Source organism: Pinus tabuliformis, chromosome 3_1 (genome assembly GCF_031772625.1).
Source record: "Pinus tabuliformis cultivar Carrire ecotype Pingquan chromosome 3_1, CPIR1, whole genome shotgun sequence".
Lineage (NCBI taxonomy): Eukaryota > Viridiplantae > Streptophyta > Pinopsida > Pinales > Pinaceae > Pinus > Pinus tabuliformis.
This window is the reverse complement of record NC_142301.1, coordinates 455132670-455154318: the sequence shown is the minus strand read 5'-3', so window position 1 is coordinate 455154318 and position 21649 is coordinate 455132670.

Here is a 21649-nt window from a genome sequence, read left to right as displayed (position 1 = left end):
TTTCTATATACTTCTAGGATTCTGGGTTTGATATTATGTTTCTATACAATCTCTTGTACTCTGTTCTCTATCACATTTTGCTTATTTTCACCCTTGCACTATATATCCTCTTTTATATATATGTGACCCATTTCCACCCTTAGCAACATCGCCCATATGCCATGATACATTTCTAGAAACTTGGTCATTTTTTTTCACTAAGGAGGGACCTTGTCTAGTCTAATGTTTTTACTTCCATCCAAGACCAGTGGTGGTCGTGCATCTTCTATATCACGAGACCATGCAAAAAATTTGGCTTTCGTGTATGTAACTTCTAGATGACCTATAGAGATTTTTATTGTTTTTGTTGTAGCTCAGAGTCTATAGTTTTTCTCCATCCTCTAATATTCTCCCACCTAAATTGGTTATTTGGCCCCTAGTCTCTTACCTAGTTTCGTTTTCCCGCTATGAGAATTGTTCTATGTCTCTCATGGTTTTTATGGTCCCATGTCAAGTAGGTGGCATTTACTACCGGGATCACATCCCATTATCAACACCTCTCTGTCACACACTTCCCCATGTGCTATGGGATCCTCGTATATCGCCCGTACATATATGGTATTATTCCGAGTGTCAATATCTGCCTTTTTTCCCAATTTGGATGACCTCCTTGTGGCATAATTTATTTTTGGTTGTATGTGGTTTTATTCTCTACATGTATCCATGTCCTTGTGAACATTACTTCGAGTTCTTGAGAAGATCGTAGTTATTTCTGGACCCTCATTATTTATTTTCATAGGTACCCACTTGTACATCTCCATTTATTGTTGTTAGATTGAACCTTTGGGATCCACTTGTGGTCTTTTCGTGCACTGTGGGGTTACAGCGGGATACTACTCCGACTCATCTGCCAACAAGGCCCATATCCACGCAATGATGGATGTCGAATCACACCTCCTGCATTTTGTTGGTGCTGAGCTTTAGGGTGGCCCACGATCACTCGACGTTTGGCACAACATTTTGGGTCATGCTCGTATGCCAAATGGTGACCATGCATCCCTCCTTTCATAGGGTGGTGAACATACTACATGGGGATGACATTCCAAACATAAGAAACATTCTATTAAGACCACCTCCCCACCACGTGCATTGTCTTTGGACAATGATGTACTCATTGACAGAATTACTAGTCTGCAGAGCGTGCTCTCATTGGAAGGTGGTACTTCTGAGAAGTTAGTGATGCAGACATGTGATATTGGTTAGAGAGGAAGTGGAAGTCGATTCTAGGATACATGCCAAGTGTTGTGTGTCTTTTAAAATGTTGGTATAGTTTCCATTTTCTAATTTAGGAGGACTTGGGAAAAATTAAACGAGTGCCATGGATTAATGGAAAGAGTTTCTTGGTGCTACATCAATCATAAATTGGATATAATTCACTTCACAACATGGCACAAAACAAGCTCATCTCAATGCCATTATTGGGTTTACCAATTGAGCTGTGGATGAAGCAGGTCCTTATGGATATTGGTAATGCTATCAGAAAATTCGTTTATGTAGATCCTCAATGCTTGGGGGCTCCAGGGAAATGGGTGGCTTCGATCCTCATTGAAAAGGAATACTGTGGCAACTTTCTAGACCATATTGATTTGTTCCCGGGCAAGACTGATGTATCACAGAGATTGGTCTTTTGGGGGGTTCCTTTCCGATGTTCACACTCTCATCACACCAGACATTTATTAGCACAATGTCCATGTTGGCCACGAGGATGATTACATGGTAGGCCTTTTTCTAGTGCATTTTCGAAGTGTCATTTCAGGACAGATTGACCTACACAAAACTTTCGACATGGTTTCTCTGCTCGACAACATTCACATATTCCCCTTGGCTCCTATCCTCCCCACTCACTTGCTTTTGACTATTCATTAAATGGTTCATCGCCCATTCTACTTCCTTCTTCCCCATTATCTTCATTGAAATCTGATTTCCCGATCCCCTCTAGTCCAGTAATTTGTTCCCGTAAACCCTCTCCGGGATCAATCCACCCTCGCCCAGAAGACCCACCTCCTTTCTTGGCTCCATACCCAACCCACGACATTTCCTCCACCACCCAAATCACGTACTTTTAATCTGCGTCGCCTTTCCTTTTCACTAACCAGAATAAGGAACCTATGACAAGTGTCACTCTGTGTAACTCACCACTAGACTCACCTACAAACTCAGTTGGTAGGGACCTAGACTTTCTGTTCAATAGGAAATCATTGGACTTGCGGACCCTTAACATTCAAAAGTCATGTGGCTCTCCGAGTCCCCACATTAGCCCTACCTATATTGGTAAGATCACTATCCAGCAGAAACAAAATTGAGGAAGCTCACATTTTAGAGGATGTCCCAGGCCTAATCCTCACTCCTCCCCTATGGACCGAATTTCGGTTGATGTGCCTATTGCTGACATCCATGTTATAGACATTTTTGTGCTTTACAACATTGAGCATGAAATGTCCATAATCTAAGGGATCCAAAGTCCCTAAACATGTTGTTCCTACCCCTAGAGGAACAAGGCTAACAAACCACAGCAATTCACAGAAGTTCTCCACCAGAAACTGCTCAAAAACAAGTCAATTCAGGATCATGTCAATGGCTCCACTAACCATCTGCGCTGAATGTCAATGGAAACACTGGCTACCTGCGCTGAATGTCAAAGCCAACACTGGCTACCTATGCTGAGCGAGAGTGGACATGTGGCAGGCTCATTTCTCAAGGTGTCAAAACCCAGGAAGCTTCCAAAATGACACTTGCCTCAGGGAATTCGATTGGTGATGAGTAAGAGGTTCCAAATCTCCAAGTGGAAGCAAGAACCTCCAAGTGGAATCAAGAACTGATAGAGGGAGAGGACACTAGTCAGATCTCAAGCTGACTCATCCTCTCTCCAAAACATCTATATATGGATCTCTCCTCCATGAGATCTAGAGGCTAGAATTTTGTTATTGCAAAGAATTGCTGTTGGTTGGAGACTGGAATCATTGGGTGCTTAATGCTTTGAAGGAAGGTGAAGATACGAATTCCATTTTGCTGGGAAGGAGATGCTGGATTGGAGCCCTCTGGGTTGTATCTCTTCCTGAACCTTGTTATTCATCAATAAAGCTATCTTGGTTTCTCCTATATACTGATGTATCTTTGATGTATGATTGCATTAGTGTATTTGGTTTATTTCTAATCCTGAATCAATTATGAATGTGAATATCTATCTTTGTGTAGTGTTCTTCTCTTGTCGCAAGTAGCTGTTCTCTTGTCGCAAGTAGCTGTTCTCTTGTGATCTTGCAGGAACCTGTTGAAGCTGGGCGAGCGAGAAGGCAAGTAACTGTGAACACCCAAAGAGAAGAGGAACTGGATCGAGGGACAAACGGAAGACACTGGTTGGTCCATCTATCTCTCTTCATTCTTAATTCATAAAGGAAGAATACTAGAATAGCTGTCTCTGTTTGTTGCTAAGGCACTGTCACACCTTAGGTGGATAGGATCGTCCTGCATAGGCATTTTTCCCCACAACAAATTGGCGACTCCACTGGGGAGATTTGTTTTAGTAATTTTATTTGTGTCTCTATCATTGTTTGTTTCATAGACTCAACAGCAACAATCAAACTGCTTCTGCTATTCTCAGTTGCAAAGTAGACAGTTGCTGCCTTGATCCAGTCACTGGATTTGTCTATGATTTGAACAATGAACTCACAAATGATTTGATGATCCTTTGTGATAGATCTTAGTACCCCCTCAAAGCATCCCTTTGATTGTACCTTGCTTGTGTTTTTGATTTGGCCTGAAACCATTGATTAATTAGCAATCTGTGACCCAGAACCCAGTGAGAAACGAGAGTTTCTCCTTCAGCGCAACTGCTGTGAAGGCATTCTGCATTTCAACATAGGTCCTGTGAAGGCTACCTGCACTGAATGTCTAAACCACAGTGTTGAGGTTGCGCTGAACCAGTTTGGCCTTGTGCAGCTGGGGTTCTCTGCTCTCTGTTGCCCTGTTTTGATCTCTGTTTTTTGCAGCCTGTAACCAGCATAATTACCAGTCTGATAACTCCTTTTCTCTGCTTAAATTCCGCCTCCTTTTGTACAAAAAGACTGTGCGTGTTTTTATGTGTTTGTAGCGCCATTTACAGTTTTCCTTTGCATGAGTGAAATAATCATCCTGTAGCCCTTGATTCAGATCTGTTGATTGTGATCTTAGGAGAGAGTTCATTGGCTGTTTACAGTTGATTATACATTTGCTTTTGCTTATTGGTTTGAGTTTATCTCTTTTAAGTGTCGAAACAAGTGTTCATTTCGAAAGTCACAAAGTGTTGTAATCTCTTCTACCCTTGTTGATTTCTAAAAAGTAAACTTGTTTGTACTTGTCATTTAAAAGCAAATTCAAAGTTGTACAAAAAGCTTTCTTTGTAGGCATCAATACTAAGAAAGCGGAAAACAAACACCTGCATTGTGCATTTGCATTTTGATAAGTTTGCATGCTTGATTTAGGAAAAGTGCATTAGAGTGTGCTGATTGCTTTTTGAGAAAAGATGGTGTCTTTCTTTTCCCTTAGTAGCTAGGATTTTCAAAGTTGAAAAGATATAAAGCTTGCTTATCATCTTAGACTGCATTTAGGAATTGTACCATACATCTCGTGGTGATCCAGAAAGGAAAACTTCTAGAAAGATCAACTTAAAATAAACTGAATGAACCTAACAACGCTTTGCAACATAACGCACAACATAGAGGTCTAGGCTAGAGACGTGTTCCGGCGTCGTTAAGCCTGGTGACTGTCGATCTCGTGGAAGGTGGGTGATTCCTCCTGAGGGACGATAGCGCCTGTTATCTCAAAATCAAGCCCTGGAAGGCTGCAGACCAGGAAGACTTCAAGTAACTATTTCAAACCAATCTTTTGACTAAGGCTTAGCCTCCTTAGCCTGAGAGGGCTCTCTCATAGGGTTATTGATTTTGATTAAGAATAAGATGGCTAACTCTTGTGAAATAACAGTGATAAAAATGAATGCTGGAAATACATTAAGCAAGTTTCCATTGGGCCTATGGAGTCAATAACACCTCAGTAAACAATGATACTGCCTTTACATAGAAGTCAGGGCATTTAGCATTTGGATGTTCAGAACACAACTCATATAAAACCATAGTTCATAAATGCATACAGGAAATCAGAGCACAATCAGTGAATTCTGAGTGATTACACATCTATGCAACTGTAAAAGACATTAAGGAAAGAATAAAATCACACATTCTGAACATGGAAATCCTTCATGAATCCTGAGAAGAAAAGCAGCCAAATTACATTACTGAAACTCTGTCTTTACATAAGCCAAAACAGTCTTCTGTTATAAAATTTCCAACCCCTTGTACATCAACTCTTCTGCTATATATAGAGCTCTTTACACCACTTAGATTCCTCTTCTAGGATGAGGAAAATTCTAATTCTACCTGACCTGACACCTAATGACACTCAAAACTAACTATTAAATGCAAATGACACCTAACTAGCAGTCCTAGAGACCTAATACAACTAGGAGTGTATCTCCTTATCATGATTACAACAACCTTATCTAAGCATTAAACACTCCTTTTGACAAACAAAAATCCATGAAGTCGAATTTGATGAAGCCCATAACCTTCCAGCTGGCCCTTGATGACTCATCCTTTTGGTGTTCCTAGAAACTAGGAGATTGTCCCTTGCTCTGTTCTGGCTGAAAAATAGGTCTTGGGACAGAGCTCATAACTTCTCGTACAAAATGTATTTGGAAAAACGGAAGGAGGCTTTTGTGAACCAATCCATTTTGAACAAAAACCTCTCTTGGTTTTTTGAAAAACCTTCTCTACCACCCAGAATGTGTCTTTGAAAAACCTGTGTCAAACAGAGAAATATGCCTGTGAAAAACTTGCACCTACAGCAGTTTCGTAGCGCAAGTTTTAGTCACCCGTTTCTCCCAGCTCATAATCAATTTGAAGAAAATGAAAGAGGTTTTTCTAGTTCAATGTGTTAGGAATAAAAACCTCTTTCAATTTCCAAAAATATGCTTTCAGTTTCTCTAGAGACCTCCTGGAATTTAACCACCTAAAACAGTTTTTCTCCTGAAAAACGTTGCTTCAGTGATTTCGCAGCGCAAGGTTGAGCACGTGTATATGTCTTCATTTCTTGTATTTCCTTTTCGATTAGGGCTCCTGAATTTGCAACCACAAGAATTGTTCCCCTGCTTCCACGATGTCCACTTTACTTTCACTATTAAAGGAATCAATCACTGATAGCAACCACATTGAAACTGTTCTGGCTGAAACATAGGTCTTGGGACAGAGTTCATATCTTCTCATAAAAGCTATATTTGGAAAAACTTAAGGAGGCTTTTTTGAAACAATCCATGCTTAACAAAAACCTCTCTTGGTTTTTTGAAACATATTTCCTACTGCCCAGAATGTGTCTTTGAAAAACAGGTGTAAAACAGGAGATGAAAAATTGCACCTACAGCAGTTTCATAGCGCAACTTTGGTCATTAATTTCTCTCAGATCATAATGTATTTGGAGAAAGTGGAAGAGGTTTTTTTACTTAAGTATCTTAGGAATTAAAACCTCTTTCACTTTTTAGAGATGCATTTTTTAACTTCTCAGAAACGCTCCTAGAAGTTGACTGGTTAAAAACAAGGAGAGAAAGTTCCCCCTTTTTATGCTTTTCATTCTTATGCTTGTCTTCGAATCCTTCTGCTGACCATGTTGTCTCCTTTGCTTGATGTTTATACCTTGTAAGTAATTCCTTTCCTTGAATTGGGCAATCTCAAGGTTGGTAGACATCAATTTCTTTTCTGACTTCCTCAAAGCTACATTCTTCTTCTTGAGTGTTAACTGCGTTACTTGAGTTTAAATGGAAAACTCTGATGTATGTTGAACCTGAGCTTTGCCATGTGCTTCTTATGCATGAAAGGAGCATGAGAATAACCAAGACCAATTATCCCTTACCTTACCCTTTTCCTTTGAAATCTTTTCAGTGATAACAGCGCCAATACGGATTGTGCTCCCACGTACCGTCGCGTATATATTGGGAGACCCCTATAGGAATATAACCTTTATCCTTAGGAAGCCGTGTCGGCTGCCCTAATGATCGCAATGCACTGAACACAGCATTTAGGAAGATCGACCGCCCGTACCCTAAAATGTATTCTGCAGTTTTGCGAAAAGTTTGGCACACCCTCTGCCTAGAACTCCAGAGGAGTTCCTTTTGGCCTTTTTCAGACTCTATAACAGAAAAAGTCCATCCGAGCATTTGTCACTTCGGGCTCGTTAAAACATCGAAGGAGACTAAAGTCATCTTTAGCTTTTTCTCGACTCTTTAAAAGTTAAAAAGAAAGTTGTGTCTAAAGCGTCGTTAACAATTTATTTTAAACGGAACAATCACCCTTTATTCCCACATTGATCTTTAGGTTGAAAAGATGGAGCACACCAACCAAGGAATTCCCCTTGGTGGAAATCCTAGTCCCTTCTCCTCTTGGGGAGATGTTGGTGCACCCCACATGGCCACATTGTCGCTTCCAGGACTGACAATTGGCCTACCAGTCTGGCTCTTTTCAACCAATGTCGTTCAGAATGCCACGATTCCTGAACAGTCGAGTCAACAGTTAGACCAGACAAGAGTTTCCAACCAGCCTTCGGCTTCATATAATTCTTCCTCTCCTCCTTCCTCTTCACTTGACGGAACTGGTAGAACAAAAAACTGAGTTCCTAAGGAGAAGAAGGAGAATAAGAAGAAGGAGCCAAAGGCGACTGGGGGCAAACAAGTGTCGTGTGACAAAAATCCACACACAGCACTCACTAGGCCTAAATCGCCATGTGTCATATGCAAGGGAGACCACTTCCACAGAGATTGTCCCTGTATCCCTCGGATACTAAGGGACTGGTCGCCCCGTTTGCACAATTCGGTAGCGTCGACCTCTGATAGCCATGTCGACTGTTCACCGTCAACTAGTGGGAGTGAAGCCCCAGGACAAAGAGGGAAAGCTAAACTTCCCTGCAGACTGTGTGAAGGCGATCATGCCATCCACCATTGTCCCTTCTTAGACGAGGCAAAAAGAGTTCTGGAAGACCGCCCGATTTTACGAGCGCAACTTCCTCCTGGATATCAAAAACTCCTGCCAAGTCCTTCACTAGTTGAGAACCCGGCTGGCCCGCTCAGGTGGTTAGCCGAAGCACCTACCATTGAAGATGAACCGTCTGAATCCATACCTGACGAAAGTCTAAAGGTTGAAACGACAGTTGACCCGGTTTTGCCTTCAGAGGCTCTATCTTCGAATGATACTATCACAGAGGAGAATAAAGACGACACCGTCCAAATTCTCTTCATCAACACTGACTCCGATGAACAAGGGGGCAATGCCCCCATTCCTTTATCACAGGAAGGAAGTTCGTCAGAGCAATATCCGGCCGTCTATTCGGTCCCACTACCAAGCAACCTAGTTGTCTCGTTCGACTGGAACCAACTAGGCAGACCCGGGTTGCCAGCCAGTATACCATTCAGAATTATCCTCCAAATATACAGAATGGTAATGGCTGGCACTATCATTGATGAACGGGCATCTGTGAGTATCCTTTCCTCTATTGCTTGGAAAGCGCTTGGTTCGCCTGCGCTTTTGCCTGAAATGAGAAATCTATCAGGCTTTGATAAAGGAACCAGTCGACCTTTAGGGATCCTCCCCAATGTGCCAATCACATTGAAAGGGAAGACCGTTCAAATGAACGTGATGGTCGTTCAAGGACCCTTGGATTATAACCTACTCCTTGGACGAGACTATATATATTGCATGGGAGCCATTGTCTCCTCACTCTTTAGAGTAATGTGTTTTCCGCATGAAGGAAGAATGGTCAAGCTCGTGGACCAACTTTCATTCCCCGGATCACGCATCGCAAATAGTCATGTATCATCCCTAAATGGTCTCTTCACGCAAGAAGTGTCTCAACCCATTGTCCGTCCTCCTGATGAGCGCGAGTAATCCGGGAGGATATGACTGGAACCCAGGGGGCATGCGTCCTGGTCTGCTTCGACAGGGAAACTTTGGGTATAGAGTAGGTTTCCGAGGGAGAATATGACTAGTCCATACCCCGTCCGTAGAGGAAGAGGGGTTGTTCTAGAATAAGATTCTTTTGTCAAAGTTATGTGAGTTGGCGGGCGTCGTCATTCACCTTTGTTTATTTGGGTAGACATCGCCGAAGAAATGTTTTATTCGTAGCCGCGAACGAGACAATCTTTGGGTAACCTGAAAGAGGTAAGCCTCTCTCGTTAAAATAAATGTTTTGATGGAAAAGAAGTAGAGGTAACCTTGAAACTCTATTTTATACCTAGGGGCATGCAAACCTTTTGGAGTGCAAGCAAAGAGCGGTTATTTATCTGTTTTTTGGGTTAGCCGTTTCCTAACTTGCATAAAGAAAGGTGCGGGGCAAAGCTTTGTGAGATGAAGCTCCATAAAAAATAGAATCTCAATGAGACACTCTTATCATATGACTGGTATAATCGAGCAGTTTTAACGCGGACTTCATGCTCGTTAAAAAATAAACATAAGCTTCGAGTAGTTTTAGCATAAAGTTCATGCTCGTTAGAAAATAAACGCAAGATTCAAGCAGTTTTAATGCGGACTTCATGCTCGTTAAAAAATAAACATAAGCTTCGAGCAGTTTTAGCATAAAGTTCATGCTCGTTAAAAAATAAACGCAAGATCCGAGCAGTTTTAACGCGGACTTCATTCTCGTTAAAAAATAAACATAAGCACTACCCGGTAAATGACCACTATGAATGTAACCTTATCAGCCATTAAAGCCTTGGTCGTGTTTGCACCGTCACCTCCACTTTTCATTTGGCCGATCGTTCACCTCCATATGATTGTTTACCCATTTTTGAGGAACAACTGCGAAGAGTGATTTCACCTAGCCATCCTTGTGACACTGCCGTGATTGGAAAATTCCAACCTGTACCTGGAATCAGCTGCTAACCCTGTTTATCACTCGTTCCTCAAAAGACGAGTCTTCTTTAAGCTCTTTTCAACTGACTCGTAAAATATGAAAAGATTGCCGAGTCCTTGGCCTTCCAGCTCGTTAAAGGGACAGGAAGTGCTATCCCTCCTCTAGATTTTAATCTTTTTGGACCTGAGGGATTATTGCACAAAAAGATCGAGCGCTTGTTTTGTTCGGCTCGTTAAAACTATTGAAAACTCATCCCTTCTGTATTGTTTTATACTTTTTCGGACTAAAGGGATTAGATGACAAAAAAGGACTTTCGGAGTTAACTTTATGTACCTTTTCAGACTCTCTAAAAATGAAAAGGACCGAGTTATCTTTGTCGTTAGACTCGTTAAAATCACTAAACAGCAACAAACTTGTCTTTAGACGAGAACGAGTTTCACTATCTCTAGGCTCGTTAAAACATAGCGATGGGCTTGCCCGAAGGGCAGGTTATAGAACAAGCATATGTTATCCTCCTCAAGCTTGACAAAAATAAAGAGGTACTGGTCAGCAATGACTGGGGAAAAATTGGGAGAAACTCAAGAAAACTTTGATGGTAGCAAGTCGCTCTTGAACATGACACTTTTCGTCCATACCACAATCGGGTTGGGTTGTTTCATTCACCGGTCACATCACCGTGGTCTCGCCATACCATCCATAATTGGGGTAATGCTACCGATCCATTGCATCAGTGTCACCATATGTTCAAGAGAAGTCGTTCAGAAAGAATCAACCGTGTCCCATCCACTTCCATACATTATCCTTCATCCATTCATGACCGCCACCCTGAATCATATGTCACAGATCGTTTTCACCTCCATCAAAATCATTAGCTCCGTTCTGTGTCACTGATGTGGGATTCATTAAGGCCCTCCTTTGACGGATCGCTTCTTGTCGACATCAGCTCATTATCCAAGAAGTTGATCTAGGAACAACCCCTTCAGTACTTTGAAGCTTGCATGCCTCAATGGCAAGTTTCTCACTTCTGGCGATAGGTATACATCAATGACCTTCGACCAGAAGATTTTGCGTGGTGTTCGACGCCAAGTCCTTTATTCACACCACGTGAATTGTACTGCAGTACCTTGAGGGTCATTATCATTATCGGTGATTCCTCTCGTGCTTGTTAACGGTTTACCTCATTGACCGGTAATCAAGCGATGTCTTTCCATGTTCGACTTCAGAACAATTCTCACATGGATCGACTTGTACTTAGAGTGAAGATCGAACGAGTTTGAAGACCCCGGATCTAGTTTCATCCATCCGGGCTGCGATATACATTCAGGAAAGATAAAGACATTTGACATGTACATCATTGCAGTAGATAATCATCCTACTCAAAGGATGATAATTTCATCAAAATTATCAGTCTACCATCAGACGGTTGTCTGTGCTATGTACAGAAAAATGAATTTATAAAGCTGAGCATGGGAATGCCCACCTTAGCTAGATCATGAAAGCAGTATGAAAAATAATGTATTGTATTGTATCTTATTACAGGTCTCCTCCTAGCATTGGATGAACTTCGGACCCTCCTGGATAAAGCATTTCACCCGATAAACGACCTCATACTTTAGGGGGCAACTGTTATAGACATTTTTGTGCCTTACAGCATTGAGCATGAAATGTCCATAATCTAAGGGATCCAAAGTCCCTAAACATGTTGTTCCTACCCCTAGAGGAACAAGGCTAACAAACCACAGCAATTCATAGAAGTTCTCCACTAGAAACTGCTAAAAACAAGTCAATTCAGGATCATGTCAATGGCTCCACTGACCATCTGCGCTGAATGTCAATGGCAACACTGGCTACCTGCGCTGAATGTCAAAGCCAACACTGGCTACCTGTGCTGAGCGAGAGTGGACATGTGGCAGGCTCATTTCTCAAGGTGTCAAAACCCAGGAAGCTTCCAAAATGACACTTGCCTCAGGGAATTCGACTGGTGATGAGTAAGAGGTTCCAAATCTCCAAGTGGAAGCAAGAACCTCCAAGTGGAATCAAGAACTGACAGAGGGAGAGGACACTAGTCAGATCTCAAGCTGACTCATCCTCTCTCCAAAACATCTATATATGGATCTCTCCTCCATGAGATCTAGAGGCTGGAATTTTGTTATTGCAAAGAATTGCTGTTGGTTTGAGACTGGAATCATTGGTTGCTTAATGCTTTTAAGGGAGGTGAAGATAGGAATTCCATTTTGCTGGAAAGGAGATGCTGGATCTCTGGGTTGTATCTCTTCCTGAACCTTGTTATTCATCAATAAAGCTATCTTGGTTTCTCCTATATACTGATGTATCTTTGATGTATGATTGCATTAGTGTATTTGGTTTATTTCTAATCCTGAATCAGTTATGAATGTGAATATCTATCTTTGTGTAGTGTTCTTCTCTTGTCGCAAGTAGCTGTTCTCTTGTCGCAAGTAGCTGTTCTCTTGTGATCTTGCAGGAACCTGTTGAAGCTGGGCGAGCGAGAAGGCAAGTAGCTGTGAACACCCAAAGAGAAGAGGAACTGGATCGAGGGACAAACGGAAGACACTGGTTGGTCCATCTATCTCTCTTCATTCTTAATTCATAAAGGAAGAATACTAGAATAGCCGTCTCTGTTTGTTGCTAAGGCACTGTCACACCTTAGGTGGATAGGATTGTCCTGCATAGGCATTTTTCCCCACAACAATCCCCCCCTTACGAACCCTTATAGCATGACTGTCGAGGCACGCATCTCCATGACATTCATTTTGTCACTCAATATGCAAGGTTTGGGGCTGCCCCAAAATATTGGGCCCTCAAGGGTCTTTTCTCCTCTCTTCACCCATATATCATTCTTCTACAAGAATCCATGCACTCTTTTCCACATGTTGTTCAATATTTCCAGGAAATGTTCTCAGAATGGAATATATCAGCTACTGTGGTTTATGGTCTCTCTAGTGGTTTAGTGGCTATTTGGGACCCTAGGTGGGTCAAAACTAAAGCTTATAGATGTTTTTGTGGGCATCTCCCTTGAGGGACATATCCGCGAAATGGGTGGTCACATCCATATTTTGAACATTTATGCTCCTTACATAGATAGGACCATTTTCTAGGACCATCTATTTTCTTCATGTATTATGGAATTTGCCTCCCTCATCATTGTAGGGGATTTAAATTGTACCATTTCTTTGGAAGAAGTATGAGGATGACGCAGAAGGATTGACCCTTTTGCGGGGATGTTACTTGACGCTCTTCTAGCACAAAAATTTGTGGACATTTTCCCGGATGAAATGGCTCCCACTTGGGAGAATGGTCGTGTTGGTGAGGCATATGTCGCCAAGAGATTGGATCGTCGTTTAATGCATGAATAGTTGGTTGCTCATCTAGGAGATGTGTAAATAGAGATTATCATTAATTTTCTATTAGATCACAGACCTATTACACTTTTATGGAGGAGGACGATGGTGCACCTCGGCATGCCATTTAAATTCAACAGAACCTGGTTTGATGATCCTGATTTTAGCACTCTGGTGAGGGAGACATGGTGCTATGATGGTGATATTGGAACCTCCCCTATGATTCAGATACTCGACAATCTGGAGACTCTCGGCAGGGAATGTTATATATATATTTGGGCATGGCAACCCCAATATTATATGTCGATAAACAAAGGGCTCTTTAACCCCTGAAAGTGTTGTTTCATACCCTAACGGATCATGGTCAACTGATTACATCATTCCCCAAAAGTTCCACATGAAAAACCATTCAGAACTGGCCAAAAATGGACCATACTCACTGCTCCATTATCAGGGTGTGATGCATACTAACTCCTACACTAGCCAGGTGCGATGCATACTGAAGAGGCCTTCTATGAGGTGTGATGAGTGAGAATGGACAAATGTTCGAGACGGTTTGCTAAATGGATGTTCATGGAATTTTCTAGAAACTTATCCCATGATACTTGCCTCTCTGAATTTTCCCAAGGATGAGTAAGAGATCCAAGAAATCTCCAAGTGGAACCAAGAACAACAAGTGGAATGACACTAATAAAAAAACCAAAGATGACTCACACCCTTGCATACATCTATAAATGGATCCCTCATCTCAGAGATCTAGGGGTTGGAATTTTGTAATTTGTGAGGAAGTGCTCATAGTTTGTCTTTGAGAAGGAACATTGTATTTTTGGGTGATCTTGCTTTTCATGAGGTGAAGATGGCTTTGATGCTGGGAGGATGATGTTGGATGGGACAGATGGGTTGTAATTCTACCTTCTATTTTAATAAAGTTCTTTGAGTTTTCCTCCATACAATCATGTATTTTTGAATGTTGTTATTTGTAAATGTCATTGTATGTTCATTGTATTTCTGATTCTGGAATTCTTATGATATAATAGATTGAGATGCTTTGATGGTGTTTGGTTACTTTTTCTCTATAGGTATTCTTTAAGCAAGATAAGTAGGAAAGGAGTTGCAAGCTATGTCGAGGGGGAGAGAGTTCAAGAAAGGAGTCAAACATAAGATCCAAGTTGGTTCCTTTGCCTCTCTCTTATCTATCATACATAGAGGAAATCCCAAATTGCTTTGATTGTTTGTTTCTAGGATAGCTACCAATCCTAGAGGGCTAGCAAACTGAAAAGACACTACTTTTTCCGGAAACAAAATGGTGACTCCACTTGGGAGTGAATAGTTTGTTTGTTTGTTGTTGTTGTTTGCTTTAAAAACTATAGACAGAGTCTGAAGTTAGCCAGGTAGCCTTCGAACTACTCTTTCTCTGCAATTGTAATGTAGATGAATGCTGCCTCAGTCAATCTCCGGTTTAGTTTATGAACTGAATATCCTACTTACAAGCATTCTAAATGCCCTCTTGGTAGCTCAGCCACCTTTCAAGATCATACCCCTGTACTTTGCTCTTTATTTTCCATCATAGCTCAACTTAACTAACTAAAATCAGTTGCAAATTTGAGCCAAAACCCATATCAGTTGCGCTCCCTGGCCCATTGCATTGTCTGTCACTGTGAACCAATATGCATCACACTTCTTGAGTGTCGCAGGTGTGACGCATCCCTATTTCTATGAAGCACAGGTGCGATGACTGAGTAATCCTATTTCTCTCCTTCAAATTTGGGGTTTTTTGTCTTCGTTTTCAGCTCTGTTTAGTTGTTTTTTGCCACTCATGAACAATATCTCATTGTTGAAGCCTACTTGCATTACATTGTTTAGCCTCCATTGATAAGGATTAGTAAATGTTTTTATGTATTTTTCCATCATTTACAATTCTTTGTTGAAAAGTTACTTAAATCAATCTATCGTTTTAGTGCAAAAAGTTCCATAACTGTTGTTTTTGTGTCAAAAAGAGAAGTGTGATTGAGTCTTCCTTCTCTAGGTAGTCGATTGAACTTTTTGATTTGTATTGATTTGATTTGTTGACATTCAAAGTGTTGAAAGCATTTTCTATTCGAAATTGAAAAGTGTCGTTTAGTCTTCCTTTCCATTTTGAAAGGAAATAGTCGAAATGTCGCTTTGAGTGAAATCTTTCAAATGTATAGTTAGTTCTCTTTTTTGGCATTCCTCACATTAAGGGAATGAAAAAACAAATACATGCATTTGAATTTGCATTTAGACTGTGTGTGAAATACGATTTAGGAAAAGTGCATTTATGTGTGCTCTTTTCTCTTTGTTTGAAAGAACCGTAATCTTCTTTCCTTAGTAGCTAGGATTTTCATTGCTAAAAATAAACAACGATTGTTTATCATTGTAGATTGCATTTAGGAATTTTACATCTACATCACGCAGTAAACCATTAAAAGGCAAACTTCTAAGCAAGATTAACTCTAAAATAAATTTCAATGAACTTAACAACGCTTTGGAACCTAACGCAACATATTTAGAGGTCTAGGCTAGAGACATGTTCCAACATCGTAAAATCTAGTAACTATCGTTTTCATCAAAGTTTGGGTGATTCTTGCTCTTTGATACGACATTTGCTAGCACGGACTTGTGCTCCCCGTACCGTCGAGTATATATTGGGAGACCACAATAGGATTATATCCTTTATCCATAGGAAGCCATGTCTGCCACCCTATTGATCGCAATGCATTGAACACAACATTCGGGAAGATTGACTGTCGTACATAAGTCCTTGGTAATTTCTCTTTAATTTGTAACCAAGGTGTATATTGCAGTTTTGTGATTGGTTTGGTAATCCCTCTATCTAGATTTCCAGAGTAGTCACTTTTGTTCCTTTTCGGCTCCTTAAAAGAAAAGGTCCATTTGAGAACTTGTCTCTTTAGGCTCATGAAAAATCAAAGGGGACTAGAGTCATATTTAGCTTTTTCTCGACTCTTAATAATTGAAAAAGCAAAGTTGTGTCAAAGTGTCATTAAAATTTATTAAATTTGGAATAACATCATTTTCCCTCTAATTTTGAGTTGATCAAGTAATCTGCAATCGTGGAAGAAAGTCAATCAAAAACCTGTCGTTCGTGGATACTAGAGAGTCAATCATCTTTCACTCCAGAAATGAAGCCATTCTTAGAAAAAAGGTCTCCATTAACTAAGTCCAATTCACTTGATTTATTTGAAACTTGTGTTTCAACATGGTTAGAGATTACAATTACTCTGATCATTTCTGGTACAACTGCCTTTACAGAAAAAGTTTCGCAATTAAAAGAGGACATTAGAACTGATCCTAGTGTAACGGTATACAATTCTATACTTGAAACAACCCCAGCTAGAGCTGATCTAGAGATTGAAGTCCACTTGCCTGAACATCTAGATGTTGGGTCCCAGAATTCAGGAGGTGTCACCCCTCTAGTATCTGTCACTGCAGAAGTTATACGTTCTTCGGCTCTAAAAATATTTTACGGACCTGACGGTCTGCCTCTTCCACTTGGACTGATTGCTATAGAGGAGATAGTAGGAGATATTCCATCCAGTACCCCATTACATTTTGGGATTGGGATTCATATGTATCCTTCTACTACTGAAGTTATTTCTTTTAATCATCCTTCATCGCAAGTTCGTGTCGAATTGCTAGGAAATCTTTTGGATAGACTAAACATGTCTGAGTAACCATCAACATCTACTACTATATCATCTGATACAGCTACAATGAAGGTTCTTGCTGCCATTCCTACAATGTTTTCTCATATACCATTTGTCCCAACTAGTTATCAATCACTAGCTGGAGTCCACTGAGGGACTGTCTTGACGACATGGTCTATTCCTAATTGTTCAATCAGAATCCCAACTAGTGTCTCTTATGTTGAAACTTAGAAAATTGATCCTGCATGCCAATATCAATTTGGGAAAACTAGGCTTCAAAGACCGATATATCCTTTGAACACTGGACTACCACCATATGGATGGTAGTGTTATTTTTCATTGTTCCTCCCCGGGGAATAACCATATGATCACAACAAAATTCAGGTCAAACCGGAATTACATCCAGTGGTTTGGTACCAATACTGCCTCAACGACCAAGGGTTCTATATTCAATGCAACCAATCCAATTTGTGTCAAATATTCCCACTACACCTGCTATTGTGACTCTGTTGGAAGTACAAGAACTGCCTATTGTATGTCAACCTCAAGTTTCTCACATTACAATACAACAACCTCTTGTCTCTACGGCTCAATCACAACCTTAGATTAGTGCTTCCATACCTAGAGATACTTAGGCTCAAACATGTATTATCACCCCACATCTTAGTCAATCTTCCAGTATTGGGCACTAGCAAATCATCCAAAAACCATGGCTGGTACAATATCAACAATCGCAATTCGAGAAAACATATCAAGGACTTGAGCAACAAGGCTTTGTAGGTAATGGACAACCACATTTTATAAATGGTTATCAACACCCACACTATAATGGTTACCAAAAACCTTATCAGAGTTACCAACATCAAATACATTATGCAAGTATGCAAATACCTACTGCTTAGGTGATTCCATCTTATCCTGGGTATGTTTCACCTAACCTGAATCAACAATTGCCTTTTGTAGCAACTCTAGAATTACCAGATTTGAATTGGATGATGAATGATCCAATCGCATACACCCCTTGGTCAGCGATTCCTCATAAACTTCCCTCTGATATTCCTAAATTCAATGGAAATCCAGGTGAAGATCCATCGAATCACGTAATGACTTTTCATTTGTGGTGCTCATCTAACACCATAAATGATGATTCGATTAGGCTTCACATTTTTCAAAGAATGCTAACTGGTATAGCAATGAAATGGTATATTGAATTTCCTAGAGCTTTGTTTGATAACTTCAGTGCCCTTACCACTACTTTTCTAACCCACTTTCAGTTACCCATAAGATACGAAACAAGGACAGAACTCCTTACAAACTTTAAACAGACAACAACCACTCACATATGTGATCATATTCATGAGTGGCGACGTCGTCGACGAATGGTAAAAGCGTATGTTGATCAGTTTTTAGCTGAGTGGTTTATTAAGTCCTTATTCCATCTATAACTGAGGATGTAGCAAAAGGATGAGTTGTCACATAGGAGAAAGTCATTGCTCTTGCCCAATATTTAGACTTGATCTATATTTAGTCTAGCACACTATATAAAAAAATTCTTGATGCTACCAGACCAGAATTTTCTATTCCTCCCCCTCCTAAATCGAACAGGGACTCTCACACTAGTGATGGCGTGATTGGTACCTCAATCACGCAAACCACAAAGGCTCCATCTGGTAAAGCCCTTGCAGCTTCTAATAAAAAATAAAATGATAAACCACTTGCCTCAGAGGTTAATGCCATGTCATCTGACAAGGGAAAATATCCAAAGCAATGAGGGGGCAAGAAGAAAGGGAAAAATAATAAGAAGAAACAAGAGAACTCAACTCCTGAAAAATCTTCTGAGAACCCTACTAGGTGAAAGAAACCTCATGATCCACGTTACATTTTTAATGAGGACCATTGGACGAGAAATTGTCCACATCGATCTGAGATTACAAAATTTCTAATGACTTCAAATACCTCAGTGGTGTTGATTGATGCATTTTCGAACCCAGAAACTAATCTGGTTGCTATCAATCATGCTTCCACATCACAAGTTCTTATGCTATCCATCTCAAAACAAAAAAATTATGCTTTGATATCGACAAGGAAAAAAGATTATGGGAATCCACAATCGTCGAACTACAAGGCTACAAATCAACCCAGTAGTTCGACAACAACTTTATGAGAAGCTGTCTCGCCCATTATTCTTGAATTAACCATAAATCTGCCAAAGGGAGTAGTACATAAATCAACATTTAATCCTCGTGCTCAAGCATCACAGAATTATAATATAGTGGAGGATTTGGCTCAATCGCTATCCGCTATTTCGACCCTTGAGGTACTGCAAAATTGCCCCTCCCAAAGGCAATCTTTGTTATCAACAATAGGTGGGATTGATCCAACAGATTCCAATATTGTGGCCTTTAACCATAAAGGACACGAACCTCAGTTACTCACCTAACTCGCTTTCCTTATATAGGTAAAAGCCCTCATTAAAACTGTTCATCAAACAATTATTGATGAGAGGGCATCTACCTGCATTATGTCAATGAGTTTCTAGAAAACTTTACGTTCACCACCCTTGTCGCGATCATCAATGACATTAAAAGAATTCGATGGAAGAACATACACACCATATGGGATTTTAAGTAAATGGCAAGTTGAATTGGGGGGCAAGATAGTAGAAATTGAGGTCGAAGTCATTGATGGAAATATGGACTACAATATCTTGTTGGGAAGGCCCTGGATTTATGCTATGGCTGCTGTGGTGTCAACATATTTTAGAAAGGTTTCATTTCCCTTCCAAGGTGGAATTACAATCGTTGACCAACTAACCTTTTTCCCCAATAGTTCACAAGATACTGGAAGCATTCCATTGATGCATGGAAGTTCTCAATGGCTTCAAAATGTCGGAGTAGGTCTCCTAAAAGACCCTTCCTTAATGGGTACTTTTGCCCTCCCACCTCCAAGTAATTTGGCAGAAGTGGCCACAGTGGAAACCTGTCATATGATCTCTTCTACATTGTCTAAGATAAGGAAAAACTCTGACCATTTTGATAGTGTAGATCATCGTGAGGTGTTACCCTGTCTAGTCAATTTAACGTCTTAAATTGCTCTACATAAATTATCAATCCGGGTATCGTAAACTGATGAAGTGTGGTGCACTATATGTGCTTAGTTAACCTTTCTCTTACTTTGTTGTTTTATAGTTTATGTTGTTTTTGGGGTTTTGTTCTTGTTGGTTTTCTAAGGTCTTAAGAATACTTTTAAAGGACAAGTATGGATAAAGATTTCAAGACAAGGCCTATGTCCTTAATGGTAACTTCCAAAACTTAGTACTTCAAAAGAACTTAAAACATGTTATTGATGGAGTTAGTATTTAAACAAAAGTGTAAATATACAACTAGTTCAATCAAAATAAAATGCAATAATCAAATAATGAGAGAATGACTATGAGACCCAGTATTCTTGCTGCTTCAGCAAAAGGACAAGATGATTCTATCACGTCATTAGTTCATTAAAAGGCTATGTGCATCACTAATCTACAATCAACTTGAAAGCAATTTATGTACAATAATATACATGTTAAAAAGAAAATAAAATGCAGTAATTCAAACTATACATTAATATACATGAAAATCAGAAAAAGAAATACAAGAAATTAAAGTGACAACTATACAAGGCAGGGGCCCCTTACCACCTATGAAATCAAATGCTTAAAGGAAAATAAAGACATCAAATAAAGAACTAATGACATCGGCCCAGTATCTATGCTGTTGATTTAAAATGAAAATGAAATGTGAAATCTAAGTGACACTACATAAAGGAGACAAATCACACTACTTTAACCTTTTCTTAACCTTTTTGCCTTTCAGCTAGATTTATCATGTGATAACAGTTATGAACAAGTCAGCAATGTGAGTCTTAAAGAAAACTAAACCAAGCTGTACTAAGTGATATTTTGGCTCCAATAAAGTTATTTGATTATGGAAAAAGAACCATCAATAGATGAACAACTTGATATCTAAGAGCAGAAAGTAAAGTGCAAGTTAAAGAAATGATACTAATGAAAATCAAACTAGAAAAATAAAGGTCAGCAACATAGACAAGATGATCGCATATGCCATTAGTTATGAAATCAAAGCCAAATTAAACACACTTGCATGAATTAAAATTGCATGAATGAAAAATCTAATCTACCTTACATTCTACAAAGCAATATTTGCAAAATGAAATCTACTCTACTTACATCCTAATATGCTCCATGACATCTACTTCACATCTCCTTCCATGTTGAGAACATCAAATATTTATTCAATTTCTTCAAAAGTACAAAGTACAAAAGCTTTCAAAAGCCATGGGACTAACAAGCTAAAAGGACTAAGAAAATACTAAAAGGGAAGACTAAAAGACTAACAAATGAAGGAGAGAGATCTCCTATTTATACAAAAAGATGAGAGCCATCTCATTAATGAGAGTCCATGAATCTCTCCCTCTACCTCTAGAGTCCTAATCAAAATAGGAACTGAGAAGACACATGTCTTTTTAAAGTTATAATACAATTAGGAGATGTGACACATATCCTCATGATCTCATGATTCTTTCCAACCAAATTCGAATTTGGCCTTAGAGTGCCACATAAGGGTCTTCTAGAAGTCTCCTTCC